General features: G+C 28.9%; 1 long non-coding RNA gene across 6 annotated transcripts in view; it reads left to right on the top strand.

The window, feature by feature from the left end:
- The window catches only part of LOC132735272 (uncharacterized), a 135,515-nt gene that overhangs the window by 31,716 nt on the left and 83,477 nt on the right, over positions 1-20,322 (top strand). The window contains exon 1 of one of the 6 annotated variants that reach the window (XR_009626432.1): positions 1,345-1,582. The exons of 1 other annotated variant lie outside the window; for it this stretch is intronic. This is a non-coding gene — a long non-coding RNA (uncharacterized LOC132735272). Of the gene's footprint in view, positions 1-1,344; positions 1,583-11,632; positions 11,775-13,908; positions 14,072-16,122; positions 16,597-20,322 lie in introns of those variants that run through there. 4 more of the 6 variants (XR_009626431.1, XR_009626433.1, XR_009626434.1 and 1 more) reach the window with 4 other exon arrangements.

The raw sequence follows: 20,322 nt of genomic DNA, 5'->3' as shown, positions 1-20,322 counted from the left end.
TTATTTTTTTTGTTCACATTTCAGAATAATAATTATTGTTTATACTCCAGGAAAAGCTGTTATTCATATTTAACCGAGAAAGTTGAAAATGCGATTCTTGCATTAACGCCCATCACCATTTTGTAGCCTACCACCAAACATTTTAACGCTTTTTTGCTGCCATTGCTCATTGCTAATTTTTGGCTGCTAACATATTTCTGTTGAAATACAATGTTCCAACTAACAAGGATAGATTAAAACCTTTGCAGATACGTTTATATGGCGCCTGGAGCACGCTGTTTTTCAAAGGGAGTATTATATCAATTATCACATTTTATTCCCTGATGACTATATATACTGTTGCTCATATTAGTTTGCAGACGATGGTCTCGATTAAAGAAGATTTATATGAATTATTGTGTATGAAAACGTGTCACTATAGTCAGTGTTAATAATGACGGATTAAGACACCAGAGTTGAAATAATGTAAAGTGAAATAACGGTTAGGAATGTTACGGTCTATCATTAAAGCAATAATAAGCCAGCAAGAAAACCCTATAATGATCTACCAGAATTCGCAACGATTAATTGTATTCTTAACTTTCATTGAAATATTTCTTAAATAAAGATCACACTTTTCTGCAGCTAGCAATGAATCTTAATTTTGTAACATTTCAAACTACTCTTTTTCCCCCTAGAAATGTAATAACGTCGCCACTGATAAATTAGCTATCTAATTAACCCATAGTTGAAAAAACTCATCCTTGAATGTTTTAATCAGAAATTTGAAAAACAAAATCAAACAAAAAGTTTAATTGCTAAACTAAATTACGGAGTCGTCTTTTTAAATTTGAAAAGCATGTTAAATTATTCATTGGGCTGATTGATTTTTATATAACTTCAATTCATGTAAATGATATATTTTAAAGCATACACAATGTGATGCAAGAGGGAAGAAATATCACGATCATTCAAACATAAATTAAGAATTTAGTTTTAATGAAACACAGATACTTTGTCTAAGTTATGTATAGTTGAACCATATGAATATTGAATCTCAAGTCTACATCATGTAAAGATATTTTTTAAAGTTATGATGAATTTTAATGGCACTCATAAAAAGTCAATTTTCTTTTATTATACTACTTTGCGGATATCATATTGTTATCCTATTAGTCCAATATTTCATTTTGTAATTAGTACAGGCAATGTAAATTTAATACATTTCATTCAGGCATATTATCCTCTTTTGTAATGTACCGTATTGTAATTCTCTTTGCAAATATGTATAATTTATGAACTTTCAATTTAGTCCCCGCAGTAGATCAATAAAATATATTTCTTTAAAAAAGAAATGACAATCAATAGTCCGCTTCCAGAGCTATTCTATGGACATTAACGTTTCAAAATATCATATTGCGTGTTAGGGTTCGGATAGTACTGTATTGTTCTTTTATCCTTTCCTAGACTTTGTCAATATTTGTCATGATGAAAATACAATTATGAGTAACATTTGTGCTCTAAAGGTTATCATTTGAGCTTGTTTGGATTTTGCATGGATTTGGATTTTTTATATTTGTCTTCACGTCTGCAGAAACAAAAGGTAAATAAAAACATTTTATTTCTGCGGTTCACTGTTAAAGAATTCTTTACAAAATATATATTTCCTATGTCGAAAACGAAAAATTCTAATTTAAAATTTATTAGTATGCTACATACGCTCATTCGGTACGCGTTTCCTTTTAAATTCCTCATAAGTATCTGTAATTTGTCATGCACATTTTTTTAAGGAATTGTTTATAAAACTGATTATGTAAAATCATTTCACTTATTATTTAGATAAAACTGATGTTTATAAGCTACTTGTATTTATTGTGAACATTCTATACAGGGGTAATTCTAACCGGCAAATAATAATTGCGGAGAAATAATCTTTATTCACCAAAGTGAATGTGTTTTTCATTTATTTATTTATTTATTACACTTAGACATAAGAAAGCTAGCACAATTTATTATGTTCAAGTCGTCGAAAATTCTTTTTTAGCTTTTTTACTTTATTGCTTAGCACCAGTGATATAGCATGCCTTATTAAAAATATTTACGATTTCAAACAAATATTCCAAATTACTGTCAAACTCTTTGATATTTCTGCAATATGTATCGAGTTTACCGCAAACACTGGATTTTGAATAACTTGATATTCATTGCATAATGAGTTGTCTGTTGGTAAAATATGTAAATATCTATAATATCAGAAAAGATAACAAATACAGGAAAACACCCTTATACGCGTGAAGAATTAAACGTAAAGTGTTGTCACCTAAAATGTAATAACTTTAAGGACCATAATATTAAATAGCTAAAATAAGAATCCATAATGAAAGTCCAAAACAACAATTTTGAAAATGTTACAAGCTCGGTTTGATTGATAATTAATTGTATGTATTTGTGAGGCAAGAATTGGATTCATTTCAATAACCGAACCTCCATAATTTCTTAAAAGAACCGGATTTAATTATGAAACAATTATAACATGACAGTATCATTAAAAACAGGCTAACCCTTGAAAACCAAGAGATGAAATATCTTTCTTCAATAGTTTCTTATTGGTCTATAAGATTTTGTGTGAGTCCAATGAATTTTTCATGCAGTTCTACAATATGTTATCACCTTTTCTAGACAAACAAGTATCAAACGTCTGTTATATATGTCAACCATCGCTGAACAAACGTTTCAGAATAACTCCCGGTGAAATATGTTGTCAAAATGAGTTTTAGGTTGTTTAAAGTGCAGGTGCACTATTGTTATTACTAAATTTAAAAGAAAAGAAACTTTATAAAACTGTATAATCATATGGTTAACTGAACATTAGTTAAATGAATGTGTAACGCTGTCTTCTTTTGCATTTTACTACGAAACATTAATCTTTAAATCAATTTAAATGAATACGTACTTCAGTGCTTTTTAGACAAGTAAAATTATTCGATATATTTTAGCTACAGTAATACATGTATGTTCAATGAATGTCTCTTATAATTATAAGTCATATGTAATTGTTCACATGCATGTATGTATAGCGATATTTCAGTATAATTTATTGTATATATACTATGAGAGACATAAATATAATAGGGAATTATAATTATTAGGCTGTGTTTATCGGACATGTAGAAAGAAATTCTTTTTTGTTATTTTAATAAACGAGATACTAGTGTCTTTATAAAGTCATTCTTACACTTTTTAATTTGACATAATTATAAAATGATGAGAGCATAACATGTCCTGTGAACAAATTGGGGTTGAAACTGTAACGTGTGCCATTTCTTTGCAACAAACAATAACAAATAACATATTTTGATGCGTTTTTGACAAGTGTTAGATAATTTAGAACAGCACAGATGACAAAGTATAGAAACCACCTGCTGCAAACCCCATAAAGTTGTTATTTATTGAAAAAATATACACTGTATACAAATGCTGATTTGCCTGTAGATATGATCTCTGTATATTCTGCCAGTAAATTTGACATGTGGAATAGCCATAAATAAATAATGCACGCAATGCGGGCTATATTACTTGTTGTGTATAGATTTCCCACGGCTAAATGGTTGCAATAAATTTTAAGTATTGTTCTGTGATAGCAAAACATCAAAATTTACATTACGTGTTTGTTTCTACATCAACGGTACTTTCTTAAAGTCATTTCGTTCTATTGAATTTAAGCTTTATTTTTAATTTTAGTATTCTTGTACACGATGAAAAAAGCGGTTTTTATTTTTTATTTTGTTGAATTTCTTTTGAAATATCTTTTATTTCTCTGTTAATGTTCAAATATGTTTTTATTCTGTGTGTTAAAGATGTACAGGTTATTTAAAGTGAATAAGGCTACATATCTGTTTTCTGCTGTAACAATTATTGTTTGAGTTTTAGATATAATACTTCCAAAATGCTTAAATTATAAAATTATGATAGTTAATTGCCTTCAAAGCAAATGGCGCATGCATGTGTGTTAAACAACAAAAACACTCTATGTTACAACTCTTTCGAGAATCTACCATAGAATTATGGAACCAATATATATTTTACGGTAAGTAACTTTTTATAAAATAAATCTTATAAGATATAGCTTTATGCACTTTAAATCGTGATATAAATTATTGGATTTTATTTGCATCTTTCAAACACGTTTGTCCAAATGTGTGAGACTGAAAGTAATGATAGTACATGTTTCTTTTTTTAATTTTAATTGGTTATTGGTTATTGGCATAGATTTTCCTAAGTTTGAACTTTGTATTGCTTTTATATACTGACAAACAAGCCTATGTGTTCCAGACCGGGGAGTTTGAACATTTGTTCGTTATTTACATTCCATTAAATCAATTATCGGTAAGTCAATATTAGAGATCGCAGACCATTAACAACCATAAATTTTATTCACCGTTCAAGTAATTAAAGATAATTACAACCATATGCTACGCTTTAAGGTTGTTGAACTTACACTTCTAATTTTGTTTCGTTAGACATATAAACAGTGTTCAAGTAAATGGTATATCAATTTATGAACGTTATCTGCATAGTATATAGTGTTAATAATTAAGGTAAGAGTTTTCATTAAAAATTTCCTAGTTTGATATGCTTTCTAATTTATAATTTATTTCTACGATTTATATGATGTGAAACTTTAAAAGGGTTTCTAATTTTCAGCATCCGATGTATATATCTCATTTATAGTGTTACTGACCGAATTGTTTTGAAATAAACCAACACACATGTTAATGAAAATGTATATGATTTGTTCAGTAATTCGGTGTGCTAAGCCCACAAGGAATTAACCATTTTTGCAACATTCTTCAAACAAATTATTGCATGTTCTGAATATTATACAGTTATACGATGGAATATTGAAAATGCATTTGCTGTACATATCAATATGTATTTCTCTTGGGGTTCCTATGTAATACAATAATTAATATACTTCCAGATAAAGTTACAAATTGGAAATATCGCAGTCTGGTTTGAAACCAAGTATATCATTTAAACGTAAAGAGCCACAGAAATAGTTTCCTATCGTTTCAAACTAAATGATCATAAAAATGCGATAAAGGCATTCTTTAAAAACTTGATTATGATGAATTTAACCACATGACTTAAAAGAATCCAATATGTATGTTGTCCTTGCAAAGAAAACTATAGATATAAAATAACAAAAAATGACACGCAACACTTAATATTAGACGAAATATCCGGTCTACAGTAAAGTATTTTTATATATAGCAGTTATAATTATTACTATTTTAAGTAAAACAAATATATTTGTAGTTTAACTTATTATTTATAAGCAAACTGAAAACTACTAGAGCTGATGTAGTATTTGAATGACTCAGATTTAGTTCAAGCGATCTTTGCGTAGAAAAAAATAGAAAAAAGCTAAACGGGTTACCCAGTACCTGAGGTATGTTGTAGTTCGTCAAAATTTATATAACTTCATTTATCAATTTACAATTATTTGTGCCTTCAGAATATATAAGAAATACATTGTTATAAAGTATCAATTTGTTGTATTTATCAGTATAACTCTTCGTGAAGTAACAGTCAACAAAGCTGTAACTGTTTATTAACCTACAAGCTGTCTGGCGATATACCGCTTATGAAACTTTAAGTGTATTTTTATATTTTTGCCTTTCTTGCTTTAACTTACGGAATTTTTACATGTCAATTAAAGTTGTTGTCATGTTATCATAACAAATATAGAATTTAACTCAGGAAAATAGAGGGCATTGTTGACTTATGGCTTTTTAAACTCTAGGTTAAGAAGACAGTTAAATGACAATAAAATATAAAATATTATACAAATATGGACTTTTTAGCTGTTGAATATGATGTGATATGTACTGAAAAAAATTAATATTGACCGAGGCGATAGCTAAAAAGTACATATATGTTTTATTATATAATTTATGAATAGCTTTTATATGGCTTATCAAATCTGCCATTGTATACGGCGTAAATCGTTTTTTTTTTAGATTGTCTACATTTTCCATAATTTGGCCCTTTCTTTTAAATGAGCGCATTGGCATGCTAAATGTAAAAACGGTAACTAAAATAGATTAATTTGACTCTTATTTTCACAGCACTCAGCGTTTTTTTTAGAATAATAACAACAATCTTGGTGTGACGTTACGTCAAAGTCTCGCGTCTTTCGGGGATTTCCAGAAAATCTATTTTTAGAAAAAAAACGATGTATATACTCTGAAAATCTATTTTTAGGGAAAAAACAGTGAATATACTCTGATATTGACCTGTTATTTTTTACAAAAAGTTGCTTGTTAGCCAATCAGGGAAAGGCATTTCAAAGCTATTTATAGATTATATAATAATATAAGATATTCCCGCCATAAGGTAATAATGTAATAATGTGGATCATTTACCCACCTTAATCCGTTCTACACCGTGGTAACAATTCGCTGGTGTAAAATTTAATAATATAATTTAATAATATTTTATTTAATAATAAAGTTGACTGTTAATCGTTACGCTTTTGATATACGTTATTTATATAATAATTAGTTCCTGTATCAGATATAGAAATAAAATAAAAGGGCTCTTAAAACTTATTTATATAATGATCATTTCGTGTATCTCTTAACATTAAGAGAATCTTAAAGGTGCACAATTAAAATCATTTTGTTAAACAATAGCATAAGCAAAACATTTGGTTTGTGCTTATAAATTTTAATTGAGGAACTCCTAGTTACAATTTTGATCTCCTTATTCATTAATTATTATGTAAACACTATATATTCGATATTTTTATATATGAAAACCTATGTGAGATTTTCATACTCTTGATTTCTTGATTCTGAAGCGTTACAAATTGTTTAAATTATTTATAAACTTCAAAAACACTTAAATTTATCCCAGAATTGTATTCCAAACTTAAACGCACTTAGGTAAATCATAAATATGGATATGTGAAATTCTCAAAAATGACATGAAAGATGAAACAAATGCCTTAAAGTTTTGAAAAGTATAAAATATTAACAACTTCTGAAATAATATTGCATGTTGAAATACACTATAGACACAGTCATTTGCATGCTTGCGAGTTTTCATCGAACAATTTAACAATAGAGAGATACGAAACTTTTCAATATTGATGACAATGCTATAAAGCATTGTAATGTAATATCTAGTGTTTTTTCGCCATACTGGTTGGTATGAGGTATATTGTATAGTTCATGTAATAATAAATAGGTACACTACGTGCTTAACGACACTGCTTCAGAGCATGCAGTATTTGTTTTAATTTGTAAAATCGATATACTGTTTTTTGTATAGTTCATGTACAGGTAAACAGGTACATGTCAAAGTTTTGTGGTTAATTTTTTTGGTTGTGATATTTATCACTAAAACATAGTCGTGGTCATGGCGGCATGGCGGCATTACTGGTGGGCGATGACCCTAGTAGGTGAGTTCTTTTGCAATTTAAGTACAAGCGGACACTTTAGTTAAACAAGAGAATTCCCCCTTCCTCATAGAATAATGGGTCCTTGATGGGGGGACTCTGAAGGTAAATTGTTTGAAGTCTGCGGCCTAAACTTCTATGCAAATGAGTTCAGATTCTGACCAATGACGATTGTAAAGCAAGTAGTTATAAGTGCCCTTTAATTATGGTCAAATACAAAATCAAACAATGAAGTAAAATAATATTTAACATTTCCATTTATATCAGACAAATGTTATGTAATATTTACTTTAAATGAGTGAGCACAACTTGAAGGTAATCTACAATAAATGATACTTGTTTCAACTACGGTTATACAAAAATGCATTAGAATCAGTATTATTATTATTCAGTAAAGTTCTACTGATATCTTTAAAGGCAATAAAATGTTAGCAGATACATGTTCGACTAAATCACTTAAATGCACAATTAATGCGCTTGTGTTTAAATTCTGATCAATTAATGACTAACATTAAGGCTTCAAATAGACCCCATAAGACTTTCAAATCTTTTATAACATCTTGTTTCCATTGATCTTATGTGTGCAGGTTTCTTTTAAACATTAATTGTGTAATAGGAGAGCTTGTTGTGTTGATAAAATTCGACAATAAAGATACAACAGATGGGCAATTACTTCTGAGAAGTTTATAACGAACACCACAGTGTTCCTCTTTTATAGGGAACAATGTACATTTATTCTGCAATATCAAACAAGTTACTGAATTGCAAGAACGTTGAAAAGTACAAACTGATTTAAACATGTCAAATTTTGTTTTAGTAGTTTTTGTAATCTTACATGTTACGTGCACAGCCTTACATTATATTAATACTACTAGTTGTTGTAGAGAAAAAAATATATATGACAAGATAATAATAATAATTTCATCTGTAAATTATTAAACGAAAAGTAAACAGTATTTGAGTTTTAAGCAGGTCTCGTATCGGTCTTATTAATATAAGGAAACTGACATGTACTATATAAACTTCAGTCCACTAAGAATGCGATATATTTTGCCTCATTTCTACTTTGTTCCTTACCGGTCCTGTTTGGCAGTGTGTAAATGAATGCTCCGAGCTCTGTTGATCTTTGTACTCATAGAAAACCACTTTTTAAATATTATACCTGTTTATCTAATAACATGGATTCGTTATTTTTTTCTATTTTTTCCTTCATCATAAAAAGAAATAGTGTACTATTCATACAATTCATGGTGGTAGTTTACTATAAAAATGACAATAAGTAGATCTAATCGCCGACCATTTGTAAAAAATGAAAGCTATATTAAAACGATAATGATAACAATTAAAGTGTTCAGTTGAAACTAGTTATATATAATGTTAAATTTGTTTTTATTTGAATACCGTCTTATGCCATAATGTGAAAGAAAGTTTTAATTAAGGAGGTTATGTTTGTAGCAATTGATATTCCACGCTTGTAACTGACAAGCCAATTAAGAATTAGTTTTATATAAATCGGATTTTACATTCATGAGAATAAAAAAGAATGATGTTCGGCCTTTAATGAAAACACTTTTATCACTATTTTCATGAATGAAAATAAAAGTAACACAGTCCAGCGCTTTCAGAATGCTGTATGGAAGACGTATTTGTATTCAGTTATATCATATAACTTGCAAAAGTTTCATATTTTTTTCAAATAGCATCGTTGTTTACAAGAGATGCGTTAAATTTAATATTTAACAGAAAAATCAATCTGCAGTATTACTTGAAAATGATTCTTATTATGATTTTCTGAAACACATTATCGACGCGAAAGAGAAGCGTAGTATCCATAAATCGTCATTTATTACAGTGAAGTGTACATCGATCATTCTTCAATTTTGCAGCTTTTTCAATTATTTAAGAGTGGTATTATACCGCGCCTTTTTCTATTTGTTCCGTTACGTTAGAAAAATAATGTCAAGTAAATCAATATTGATGTTTTACTATGGTACGGAGAAACTTGCTTCATTAAGTTGCCATTTCGTATTTGCGCTGAATGATTTATGCTATTTTTATTGAAACGGAAATTGGGCGCTACTTTGTGGAACGGATAACAACTCAGATACCTGATTATTGTAATATGCTTTTCTGTTAAGGTTTAATATGAAAATGAATACATGATATTCTTTCTATTCTTCTTAGTACGATTTTTGCGTACTCCTTACTGACAATAACCGCCAAATGGACTGTTATTTGTTTGTCAATTACATTACAATGAAAGGTTTATTAGAAGTAAACATTAGAAGCCATTGAACGAGTATATCATAAATCAACAATCATGGTTTTTGTCCATTGTTATTTGCATTAACTGCCATAGTTAAGTTACAGGCTTAAATATATTTGCCATAATGGGCCACCTTTAGCGTTCCAACCCTGACTGCTATTTTGACATTTATATCATATCATATAGTTGCCATAACAATATACATGTAATTGTAAAACAATAATGGACAAGTATAATTTTGCTTTTATATGGTCCCCATCGATCGATTTAAAAAACAATGGTATATAGCTACGTATTATGAAATGTTGTATACAATTTATAAACAGTAAAATTATATAGTTTCTGTAATCTTAAGGTTGATTTGCAAAAGAATTGTAACATACAATGTATCTTTGTTATTAATCACACATGGATATTGTAACAAAAAACAATGCTAAGGAACAAAATATAATATTGCTATTTTAAGTTGAGTTTTAGCCGGTGCTAAGGGGAGTGGACTGTAACTTGCACATTTCAGTATCGTCCATGAACAGGCTAAAACGAGCCGAACCTGCAACAATTTCAATTTTGTCGTTATAGGGTTCTTTAGGGATTTCTTATTTTTCTACTTTATCCCTTAAGCAATGATTTCGTGTATGTGCAATTCGCTATGAAGACTATATACTACCTTTTTTCATACAAGCATTTTTGGATGCATTTTTTTTTAATTTAAAAAGTAATGTTGCAGTAGATATATAACTTTATAAACTTTAACAACTAAAGTGTTATTCTTTTAATGCTGTTCATCGTGTACTATTAGATGTTACTTTTTTATATTGACTGAACTAATAAAACTGATTGGCAGATTTGTACTTCCCTAATAATGTATAATTCACATCCAAGAGATGACAAATTACCATGACACGTCCTAATATTGTTGTAATCTTTTATTAATGATATCACTAGATTAATGTACGGTCAGGTCATATGCGTAAAGATTAATCATTTATGAATGATTTAAACACACATCGTGAAACCCTAGATTGAATTTGCGTTAAGTTACTTTGTTTATTCGAAAAGTAGTACTATTAATATTTTTTTATTTAGAAAATGCTTCAAGATCAAATACATGTTGTGACAAATGGTACAGGTCATAATGTTAATCTGCCTTACTGAACAATACTAAAGTATGTATTCTTTAGATACGTGTGAATTTAACCAAAACGTAAAATGTCATGCTGTAAAACTATAAAAAATAACTTGAAAACAAAAGTATTCTCAAAATATTGCACCGACACACTCAATGGTGGGTTTACGAGCTTCCTTGTTCTTTATGATTTTTTATTTGCATTTTGTTTTTAAGAGATAGGTGAAACCATGCAAATTTGTAAATTGTAAATTTGTTTTGAAAGTTATTATTATGATTCCGGTAAAAAAAACCTCACCTGAAGACTCTAGTTATTAACCATAACAACCGTTTGTACAACGCCATAAAACTTGTCAGTGATAGTTATTGTTGGGATTGAATCGAATCGTTCGAAAGTACCATTTTAATAGTGTAGATAAGTACCTCAATTGTACCTTACTTCTTCATACGTATTCTTTTTAGGGAATCACAATCATAGTGTCAACAGGCTTTAAAAGTTGCACATGTATGAGCTTCCTATAAAACACATTAGCCTAGACCACGTATTTTCTAAAATACAATTTAATGCATGTGGTACATTAACATCTAAGTATCAAACCCTTTAGGAATATAGCAATATTCAAAACATGCTCTAAACATTATTATTGCATGTTCTGAGTTGCCTGTAATATAGTTCGACTGTGAAATTTGAAAATGCATATGTCATACATATCAATATGTATTTCTCTTGAGGTTTCTATTTTATAAAATAATTAATAAACCTTCGTATAATTTTACGAATTGGAGATATCGCAGTCTGGTTTGAAAAGTTTTGTCATTTCATAACAGCAACAGAAAGGTGACAAATCGTTTTCTTATACATGATAATCCTTCTTAGAATAAAGCATCAGGAAATGTAACAAATTCACAAACGGATTAATAAAGAATTTTGTTCTAAGGTATAGTTATGTTCAAGCTTGATTTTATAAACTTCTTTTTGACAACAAACAAAAGAATATTCCACTTGTACATTTTAAACGCATCGTCTTTAAAGTGACATTATGCTCATATTTTCATAGTTAAGTTGAGCTGAATTGACTTTATATTTCTAAAGATTGACTGTCAAAATGGTGTTTGACCAACAGTTGATATTGGAAAATGTTTAGGATAAAATTATAAATCTACCTAAAATTTAAAAAAACTGCCCAACTCTTTTTATAAAACTAAGCGTTATACGTAAATTCTAACGGATATTTATAGAAATTTCATTTGAATCTGTGTGTTATCTATTGTTTATGTGAACCTAATTATTAAATTAAAAGGGATTATGGCAAAATGAAAACCTATTTTGATCTTCACCCGTTCACTCACTATATACCCTTGGATGGGCATAATGTCACTTTAAATGTTATGTTTTTAATTTTTAGACAATTTAACCATTGCCATAATTACTCGTTGAATACTGCTAAAGCCGGTTAAGTATCTTACACATTAAATAGACTTATTGAAACGAGGCTGCACCATTTTTAATTAACGCTCTTAGCCTTCTTCGGGTAGTCTGCCGTTTTAATCAAACAACTAAATTGTCTTGCTTTTCAATTTGCATGTGTTTCAAGTCAAATGTTGTAAGCCATAATTTATTGAAGCTTCAAACCAACTCTTCCACTTCCTTTTTGTTTTGATACCTTGATACTTTCGCATTAATGCTTTTATTTAATAAAATCATTATTCATGTCATAAAATCAGTACAAATCATTAAGACATTTAACATTAACATTCAGCAAACATTTTGATACACTTGTTGTGAACTATTCGTCTGATTGTTTAACTATGTAGATCTATATTTCTGCTTGTAACCGTTGAAAAAATAAATGATTACCGTCTTCTACAAATATAGAGATGGTTGTATTACAGTGCAATGTCTAAATGCTTGCTTTATATTTAATTTGTTGCTGTATTTTGACATTGAAATCACATTATCTTTGAATAAATTGTTCTAAAGTCAAAGCAAAGCAGAACAAATTATTAACCAATGCAGAAAGTATATATCTAATGTTTACGAAGTTTGGGTCCATCCTATGTTTATACAATTTTGATTAAACAATATAAAATTAAATTATTCATTGGTTATCTAAATAGTAGCTAGTTTATATGTTAAGAAGTTCGTTTCTTATCTAGTGTTTGTCAGCAGAAGATGATAACTTGTAATATATGATGTTGAAACACGTGTCAGACGCAGTAAATGACATGTAATCATAACAACTATAGGATTGTAAATTGTTGTTTATAACGAATGAAGCGTCTCTGAAGTGCAGTAGGTGACGCGGATGTGTGAATACATAACTTTTCATAAATATGTATTACACTTACAGAGAGTGCGAAATTTAATCATAATACCTACTCGTAATGTGTCGAATATATTATCTTTTTTTTGGTACAATTGACTGTTTATTACACGCACAGGTGAATCTTACTGTTGTAAAATTTGAAACAACTCTATAAACTAAAGCCTGAAGAACATCATTTTATTAGTATACTCCTCTTAAATTTGTTTCCGTAATCATTACGATAATTGCAATTTGAATGGTATCAAAATATTGCGAAGACTACATTTATGAAATGGCGCTGATATGGTATAATTCTTAAAAGCAGAATTATGCCATGTGTTTTACCATAACCTTTTGTATCAAAATTAGAAACGTATTACAATTTCAAAATAGTTTTAAATTAATCTGAAATATTTTAATTACCTGCGTGCGAAGCATTATTGCATGGTGCTACCCCTTGATGCTATCACTTATATGTTCTATTATTTATATGCAGCATTCAAACAATGGTAATTTGAAAAACATATTATTGCATATTTTAATATTAATAACTCATCATTTGAAGCTATAATTAAATTGTGTAATATAATATCTTACTATAATATGCAAAAGAATGGAACATGTGTTTTGTTGTTTTACTGTTTTACTATTGTTATGTAGCGGTAATTAATATCTAATCTGTCTCATAGCATTGGCTGATGGGGAACATGTTGAAACCGTGTTTTATGCGTTTTATCTGACCTTGGGAATGCATGGTTATTTCAATTTCAAACTACTTCAGTTGCTTATGGCATGGATATTGCAAATATCTGATGTTATGTTTCAACAAACGTTTGCTCTCACGTAGGAATATTAAAATTGACTATTCATTAATTACCGATCTAAGTAGCAGGGCAACTCACTTGATTGTCTAATAAGAAAGTGTCAAGGTAAGGTTTTGTTTGATTTCAGTTTGTTGTACTAAAATGACCAATATTTATACAGCTTTAATTCAGTTTTTCGCTTTGAATTACACAGGAAGGAAGTAATGGTAAACAAGACAGCTTTCCGAAGAAAAATGTTACAATAGATGAAATAAATTCACTCAGTAAAATATATTTACACGTGAAGTTTTTGTTCTAATGATAGAATCTTAGCGGAGTATTTTTGTTGTTAAGATGAATCGTGTTATAGATATGGTTCTTTTAGGCTATTTGCCATTATGTTACTAATAAAAATGTTTAAAATACTTAATAAATACACTAATTAGATCGTTACATAGATGCAACACTTTGTCAAAAATAGGTTTCGACTGACTAAACTTTAAGTTAATACGTTTTATTAGCATAGTGTAAACATGGATGAATGTTTTAAATATGCCGTAGTTATGCAGTAAAATCTCTGACTGGTCATACATTTGTATATGTTGTAGTTCTTGCTTGAAATTATAGTAGATAATTGTATCTGCCTATTCTTGTACATTTCGCCTTAAAATAAAAATAGTCCTCGTTCTTTACCGTAAATAATAATATAGACACAATTAATTTTCTTATAGAACACTTGTGACGTCCCAGCTTTATTGGCTAAGGAAAATCTGAGGTGCCCATATGTGCAATACTGATCTACATATGTAAAATTTAAACTCGTACATAACTTAATATTCGTATGGCTGTATACAGTATACGAGCATTTTCAGACATTTTAAATTAACTTTTTTACAAAACAACACAAACATATGCTTATAACAGTGAATGACCTATGTTGACTTTGTCAAGATGAATTAACCGCAAAAACATTGCCTTACCATTCATAGAGACGGAACAGATACGCTTTTTGACGTAAGCAATGCGGGATTAATGTTTCCCTTGTGAAATGATAAGTTTACTTTTAAGACTTAGATAACACAATATAGTCTTTTACGATAATAAATGTCTCATCTTGTCCAATGGTTGATACGTAGTTGTTCAAGTTTATTAGAAGTATCATTTCTAAAGTTGTGTATTGTTTAATAAAAACCGATCACTTATTTTTAACATAAGCAATGCCTATTGCTTATTTAAAGAGATAGCAACAAAAGAAAGATGCTACTGTCAAAGATAACATTCCAGGATATAGCATAGCGATAGTTCCTCGTTAAACAACAAATGATTTTTCGCTGCTTTAAAATAATCTCTATCAGGCCTCAATTTATTTTATTGCAAAATGCAAGAGGTAAAAATCGATATAAAGTCACTAAAACTGTTCTATTGTTATGCAAATACCTTTCAACAATTAGTGACACGACACGAAAGATTCAATACAGACAATTAAAATACTGACATGTGTAAAATATTGGACAAACAACTAAAATTCCAACACTACAAGATAACGAAAATCAGCTCGTTGACTTTAATGGGGCCTAGATTATTCTGCGATGATCATCTTACTTTGCTAAGTTTATTGTTTGATGAAAAGGAATTACTTTGTTATATTCACGCAGATTGTTTAATTTACGTAAGATAGTTTTAAGTGGTTTGGCATGTAAACATTTATGCAAATATAATACGAACAAGACAGGTCCGCAGCAGAGCACAATTTAAGTAGTTACCCAAGAGATTTTCATGTGTTTTTCGAAAACATTAAGGAATAGAAAAATAATATAAATGCGATTCAGTATATCTCTAATAAAATATTCAGGATGATTTCCAAACGTCACTTCTTTATTTAAAAGTTTCAAATTTTCGAAGGATAAATATTCATATATACCATCATGCTTAATGAGTCGATACAGCAATGCATGAATAAAATATTATTGATATACTATAACTTTGCAATGTTGGATCTTGTATATGGTTTTCTTTTCCTGCCTTTAACAGAAATGTGGGGCTAATATATTTGACCATTGGGCAATATGCGATTAACAGGACCAACAACATTTCTTCGTCAACATTACCTATAAGAAAGTTTAAGAGTAGTTCCTTGAATCAGCATGTTGGAAACAATACAATGAAATTATGTAATCAAATGATCAAGCAGTTTGTATAATAATTGCTCTGGACACTACAATACCTTACGGAAATAGCGGCAGTCAGAAAATACAAACATGGGTTATATCTTCCACAATACAGTCATTTATATGATATGCAAATTGTTACGTATATCCATTTCGAGGTCTCTGGAGGTCTATAGATAATTCATATAGTAAAATGATAAATATCATAAATATGTATGAGACGTAAAGATAAAAAGGCTGCGCGTTTAATGCGAAATTCAATGATTTGGAAACTAAATCGCTACCAGTAACAGTGCGTATCCTCGTTTAGTGGCTGTTTTGCAATGTTAACATCAATTAGGTGAATTTGTGTACGTTTTTATAAATAGATACGCATTGCTAAAATAGTTTCTCATACTCTTTTGGAGAAATTAATTTGATGTTTTATCTAATTGGACAATTTGTCTCACATGATCTGTGATGCCAACAGCGACTTAGTTTAAGGTAAGAGTATAATATTTAGTTGATAAAGAATAACAATAGAATGCTTATGAAATAAAGTTTAAATATAATTATGTAAAACATACGAGTAATATTAGGAGTTAAGGCAGCATCCTTACTGAATTGTGCTCATTTTCCAACAGTTATTTTTTTTTGTTATCTTCTTTACTTTAACTTATGTTTATTTTCAATGTTTAATTCCGTCTAAATGTTAATATGTAAGTATTGTATATGCATGTAAATTGAAATTCTAACGATTCATACAAGTACAATGTGTCAATCCAAAGTTTTTGAAAGAAGTCACAGAGTGTAAGCATAATTTATACCAAATATTAAAATTTAAAAAAGTCATTCTTGGTTTGTTGCGTTTGTCTTCCTATTTATAATGATTACAAAGAAGTCAATTATCTAAAGAATATCTATAGAACGATAAGTAAAGTATTTCCATTAAATGTCACAATTATAAGTGTACAAAAATATGGCGAATATGATTAATTATATTTTTTAATTTTCTTTGATGACGTACATAAAAAGAAATTGCATCATTAGTATATATCAAACTAATTTGTAGAACAAATGATGCATGTAGCAAGAACGTTACTTTACGATGAAAATTTTCCTCACATTAAAAGTGCAATCTGTCAATGTATTGTTGCTTAACACTATAATTTACAAAACAAATTGTAGTAAGATACAGCTGCAATAATAAACTATCTTTGAAATTGAATGATATTTCAAACATAAACAAAGTTATACTTTAATGAGAATTGAATGCTTTCTCGGATTATACATCATCATTTACTCCCACGTGATTTCAATAACGACCAGTTATCTTTGAATTAGGTTATACAATATTCATTTTATTACACTCTTGTGTATTTTCATGAATACTTAAAAACAATTGTAGACTCACTACTAAGTGGATTTCAAAAGGTTAAACGGATAATTGTTTAAAAAAAACATGTTTTATTACAACAATGTTCTGCTATGAAAAATGGCATGACAACGTTAAGTGACAAAGAAACGCTACATGTATTAATCTATTTAAAAATAATTATTGTCTAATAACACAATATTTCAACATACCCATCAACTCACAGTTATATTTGAGAGATAGATAATTTGCATCACTGACATAAAAATAATTTTATTTTATTTTGCTAAACAGATAATTAATGAATCCTTGTTACATATATTTAAAATCTGAGACAATCGAAAACCATCAACGAAAACAATTTCTTTTGCTTACTTAGATACACATGTATCTCAAATTAAACATTGACTCATTTACATTAAGTATGCAAGTTTGCTATATCGTTTTCCTATTTTGATATATTTGTTATTTTTATAAATCTCATTTTAAGAATGTTTGTAAAATCAAAGTAAGTTATTAAAATAGCACATTTGGCGTTTCGAAATGCTTTATTGCTTTATCCGGAAGTACTGTTGTTACAAAAGTAACGTAAATATATTAATATAATTGATCTAATTGTTGGTGTGGTTGACTTTTATTTCAAAAACAAGAGACACATCATGAAACACGTACATGTATTTAAAACTCAGATGAATTGATATAATGTTGAACAGGATTGAACAGAAAACGACACTTGACATATGACACCATTTCTAAAGCAAATATAATAAATCATGCTCTATTATTATGCAAAAGTAATTAATCATATTGAAACACAATTTAATTCATAATTATTTCATTTTCAAAATCAATTTAGAAAGCATTGTAAACTGTGTATAAACAACTCATAAACTACCCAAAAACGTTTTTTTTTACTTATTATTATAAGTTTTGAGGTCCTTAAAGTCCATAACCTTTTTTAGGTATTAGAATATCTATTTTGTTTAAATTTCTATAATAATGATAAAAAAATTTAAAGTCAATATATCTAAAACTAAGATTTGTCCGTGGTACATATCTATTGCATCACTTAGTTACAGTGAGAAATAATTACAGTTTTCTTCATTAAATGTTTTAGAAACACATGATCTTTAATTTGTTTGGGGAGCTTCGCATGATGTTAAGTAGGTTATTTGGATACCGCTGCTGCTTTTTAAAAATATTTGCAATTGCTATTTATATTTTCTTGTATCCAGGTAAATGATTTAATGAGTATAATCAATCCTCTAGACTTAATAGTGTTCTTCGTTTGAAATTTGAAGCTTTGACTGTAGCATGTAAAAAGGACCGTCGCCTTAGAAAAAGTTAATCACACGAAAAAAACAAAGCAATAAGTATACAAAGTATAAAGAAACTACAGTTTTTCTTCTTCTTTGACTCATGAAAATGGACGACATGAATCAAATAAACTATTGTATAATGGCTCGAACAGACGGACAACCTGATTCCATTATAACCACTTACAAGTGCGTTTGATAAAAAAATATAAAATATGTTCCGTTGTGACCTGTATGTTTTTTTTAGATTTGCGAAGGTCTTTTTTCTTTTCATTTTTTTCTTTTTCATTTAGGAAAATAATGTAAATCAGAGACTTTACCTTATTTAAATGCGCACCAAGTCTTAGCCTTGTGACAAGAAGATAGACATCTTCTGTCATTGATCTTAATTTGTGCACAATAAAATGGAACAATTGACATGCCGACTTAAGTTTGCAAGTATCACAAGGCAATCTTAAAATCCTTTGGAATTTACATGTCCACTTTCGTTCAAAGAATTTCACGGGAGAATTGATTGTTTGAATTGAATTATATTCCTCCAAAGGAAATTTGCAGCAATGTTAAATTTTAGTGAATTATTTTGTTCAGATAATATCTTTACAAAGATTTTCTATATTCAATTATTCTTAACGAATTCCACGTCTTAAAGAAGCAAAATGATAAACATAGCATTCATTTATTTGTAATTGATTACAATTATTTATAGCGAAATTAGTTAACTAACGGGTTACTTTTTTCAATGTATTTAAATTTAATTGCAATTATTTTTTATTCAATTACAATTACTTTTTTGGTTGAATATATTATTCAGTTATACGTGTAGGTATGGGTCTATTTATACTTGCAAAGCGGCAACATACACAAGGGTACTTACTGTATTCAATATATTTAGCTAATTTACAATTTGAAGTGACTTTGTAACTTCTAGATATGATCAAATGTATAGATAGGAACAATGTATGCATTTAGCTTTTAATGTCCCGGTGCATTCTTTGGTATTTGAAGCAGCGTAGTTGAAATGTTTCAACCTTTCTTGAGAAATGAGCACACAAAGTATGCATGGTATTTAGATAATGTTCATGTGAAGTAACCAAGATTATGAGGTAATTGTCTCATTTATAGTTAGTCTTCGTATACTATATGTTTCGTTTTGCATTCGGCAAATGGAAAGTTGCTCAATGATTTCACTCAACAAAAAACACAAACCTATCAAGAAGCACATTTAAATATTTTATTTGCAACAAACTGTTAAAGATAATAGGGTATTGTGGATTAAGTTATCGCTTGTAAAGAAAATATTACAGTTTTAGACAACAAACAAAACTAGGAGATTCTGTTATGGCCTTCTTATATAACTGATCAATCTCTACTCTTGACATTTTATTTGAATAATAATACATTTAACTACAAACATTGATATGAGCTTTTTTGTTACAAATATGTTGTGGTGCAATTCTTATAGTATCCACTTATCTAATAATTAGAATTAGACAGATCAGGGATCTATGCATGAATCAATTATCAGATGCGATACCCCAG

Source organism: Ruditapes philippinarum, unplaced genomic scaffold (assembly GCF_026571515.1).
Source record: "Ruditapes philippinarum isolate M1 unplaced genomic scaffold, ASM2657151v2 ctg532_1_1_1_1, whole genome shotgun sequence".
Taxonomy (NCBI): Eukaryota; Metazoa; Mollusca; class Bivalvia; order Venerida; family Veneridae; genus Ruditapes; species Ruditapes philippinarum.
Note: the sequence above shows the minus strand (reverse complement) of the source record. Positions and strands in the feature narration are given on the sequence as shown.